Source organism: Neoarius graeffei, chromosome 10, assembly GCF_027579695.1.
Source record: "Neoarius graeffei isolate fNeoGra1 chromosome 10, fNeoGra1.pri, whole genome shotgun sequence".
NCBI lineage: Eukaryota > Metazoa > Chordata > Actinopteri > Siluriformes > Ariidae > Neoarius > Neoarius graeffei.
In genome coordinates, this window is record NC_083578.1 from 79,198,820 (window position 1) to 79,202,799 (window position 3,980).

Below are 3,980 nucleotides of genomic sequence, written 5' to 3' on the forward strand. Positions count from 1 at the left end.
TGTATTTTTATAGAATACAATAAATAAAAATTTTGAACAAAAGAAACTGAATGTCTGAAACTTTCTGACAACCACTGAGTACACACAAGTGCCCTAATGGCTGCTTATCAAATGGAATAGAAACATGATGAAGTGCCCTCTAGGGTGGTACTATGTATGAAGAAACGTGAAGTGCCTTCTAGGGTGACATTCCAGTGGAGAATGTGATGCAGTGCCCTGTAGGGTTCCACTATGCATGAGGAAACCTGAAATGCCCTCTAGGGTGCCAGTCTGGTGGAAAATATGCAATAGTGCTCTGTGGGGTTTGACTTTGTGTGAGGAAACATGATGAAGTGCCCTCTGGGGTGACATTCCCAGTGGAGAATATGTGATGCAGTGCCCTGTAAGGTTCCATTATGCATGAGGAAACCTGAAATGCCCTTTAGAGTGCCAAGCCGATGGAGAATATGCAATAGTGCTCTGTGGGGTTTGACTATTTGTGAAGAAACATGATGAAGTGCCCTCTAGGGTGGTACTTTGAAGAAACATGATGAAGTGCCCTCTTGGGTGACATTCGAGTGGAGAATGTGTGATGCAGTGCTCTGTAAGGTTCCACTGTGCATGAGGAAATCTGAAATGCCCTCTAGGGTGTCAACCTGGTGGAGAATATGCAGTAGTGCTCTGTGGGGTTTGACTATGTGTGAGGAAACGTGATGAAGTGCACTCTAGGGTGGTATTATGTGTGAAGAAACGTGATGAATTGCCCTCTAGGGTGGTACTTTGAAGAAACATGATGAAGTGCTCTCTTGGGTGACATTCCAGTGGAGAATATGTGATGCAGTGCTTTGTAAGGTTCCACTGTGCATGAGGAAATCTGAAATGTCCTCTAGAGTGCCAATCCGATGGAGAATATGCAATAGTGCTCTGTGGGGTTTAATTATGTGTGAGGAAACGTGATTAAGTGCCTTCTAGGGTGGTACTATGTGTGAGGACACATGGTGAAGTGCCCTCTCGGGTGACATTCCAGTGGAGAATATGTGATTCAGTGCCCTGTAGGGTTCCACTATGAATGAGAAAACCTGAAATGACCTCTTGGGTGCCAGTCTGGTGGAGAATATGTAATGGTGCTCTTTAGGGTTCCACTATGTGTGAGGAAACATGATGAAGTGCCCTAAAGGGTGCCTAATAGGCACTTTATTGTTTTTTGTTGTTTTTTTTTTGTTCCTGCTCCTCAGACAGTCTGTGTCCTTACCTATTTCAGCTTCTTACAAATGAGGCAGTGTACAAATAAGCAGTGGAGACCTGCTTGGAGCCTTGCTCAAGGTCAGAATATTGCCTTGATAGAGTTGAGGTTTGATTTCACAACCTTCGAATCAGTACTCAAAGCTGAGCCACCACCAAATTCCTGCCGATGATAAGTGAAGGTTTAGAGTGGCTTATCGGCTGGGAAAATACTTTGAAATAACTTTTTTCATCCAAGCTTGCTAATTAGGTTTAACAAAAAGATCTGTCCAAGAGCTATATGGTATAGTAGCCAATGCATAATTTTTTTAAATCATTTTTAAAAAATATTTACAATTATATGATTGATTTAAAAAAAATACAAATTTACTTTTGTTTAAATCATCTCAATATTCTTTTTAAGCTTTCGCTTTGTACAAATAGGCAAGACTAAACACTGGATATCCAAACATGCATTTGCACCTCAAAATGAACAAGCTGGTTTTATTTGTTGGAAGCTTCCCTGTAAATTTCCCAAAGTCGGACAATTTTGACTGCTTTTAACAATGGGCAAACTTTGCAGACTGCTGCCTGTTGCGTTTTGTCCGCACAGGAAATAGTGGTTCAAACTTTCTGTTCCTTTTTTTTAAACTGTAATCTGAAACAGATCCAGAGACTGGAGGTTCTGTTACAGGGTTACTCTGATTAGTTTGCTGCTCTGTAAAGTCTCTATTTGAATAAACTACTTGCAGTAAAGTTAAGCTGAGGGAACATTTTGTAGACAATGTTTAAAACCATCAACACGATTCTGAGGTGTCTTCTTTCAGACTGGTATTATGATTGTTAGGGATGAGGGTAAGCTTCAGAATCGTTGGCATCTTTTATATTAATACGCCAAAATGAATGCCATGTGTATTCCATTTTATTAGGAACACCCATCCAGTTGCTGTTTTCTGCAGCTCTCGAATCAGCCGATTCCATAGCAGCAGCACAGTGAATAAAATCACGCAGATACTACAAATCAAGAACTTCAGTTAATGTTCACTTCAAACATCAGAATGGGGAAAAATTGTGATCCCAAAGTGTGACTTTCTTTCACTGTGGCACGGGTGTTGATTTGAGCCAGATGGACTGGTTGGAGTATTTCAGAAACTGCTCCTGATCTCCTGGGGTTTTCACACACAACAGTCTCGAGAGTTTATACAGAACAGTGTGAGGGGGGGAACACACGACATTGAGTGAGTGATAGTTCTGTGGGTGGAAATGTCTTGTTGATAAGAGAGGTCAGAGGAAAAGGGTCAGATTGATTCAATCTGCCAGGAAGGATATAGCAACTCTTTACAACCATGGTGAGCAGAAAAGCATCTCAACACGCAAAAACAGAAGACCACATTGGGTTCCACTCCTGCAGCCAAGAACAGGAATGTTAAAATTAAGAACACGTTCCTAGGGCGGCACGGTGGTGTAGTGGTTAGCGCTGTCGCCTCATGGCACGAAGGTCTGGGTTCGAGCCCCGTGGCCGGCGAGGGCCTTTCTGTGCAGAGTTTGCATGTTCTCCCCGTGTCCGCGTGGGTTTCCTCCGGGTGCTCCGGTTTCCCCCACAGTCCAAAGACATGCAGGTTAGGATAACTGGTGACTCTAAATTGACCGTAGGTGTGAATGGTTGTCTATGTGTCAGCCCTGTGATGACCTGGTGACTTGTCCAGGGTGTACCCCGCCTTTCGCCCATAGTCAGCTGGGATAGGCTCCAGCTTGCCTGCGACCCTGTAGAACAGGATAAAGCGGCTAGAGATGATGAGATGAGAAGAACACATTCCTATTAAAGTGGCCAGTGAGTGTTACCAGGGATGTTAAATAGTTGCTGTTTTCTTAAACAAAGAAACAAAAAAATGGATCACTTCTCGATGTACAAGCCACACTTTCGTGCCACCAATGATTTCTGAATTTAAGAATCAAAGAAGGATCCATCTACCATCAAGTTGTAACCGCTTGGCAGAGGCAACCCAGTTTTTTTGCGAAAATATCCTGGTACTTAAATTCATGCCATAAATCTTCACAATTCTCACGACCACCAGGCACAAAACAGCCCCCACAATCCACCGCCATTTTGTGAGTTGTTCCCCACATGGCTTATTGCTACGGACATTGTTTCTAATAGATGATCTTGAAGTCTTGGAAAAATAAAATATATCAGATGGGTGCTTCATGTGCACCACAATCGATTATGAATTTTTACAACATGTTTTAACGATATTTTTCTGCCAATTCTATCCCTCTGTCTGAAATCGCTCCCTGCTCACTATATAGGGCACTATATAATGCGGACGCCATTTTGTAGTGCTGTCCGAAACGATAGTGAGGATTATTTACACCCTACGTAGTGCACTCAAAGTATCCCACAATGCATCACGAAAAGTAGCGTACAACCGATGGTCACTAACCAAAGCAATATATCCCATCATGCATTGCGGTCGCGCTGAAAGAACTAAAATTTAAAGTCTCAAATTTGATTTAATAAAAGGCAGCGGCAAAGAAGAAAGTATTCAGCCTTGATTTAAAAAAACTGAAAGATGCAGGCACTTTGTATTTATTAATGTGGGAAATGCGCTCAGTATAATATGTATTTATCATAAAAATACATGCGTGTATTTATTATTTTGAAAACCCACCAGCCGTCTGATCTGGCACGTTTTAATTGTGCGACAGGCTAGTTTTCTTTTTTATCTTTATTGAAAATAACAGCAACAAAATACAAGTGCAGTTATTAATGCATACACAAA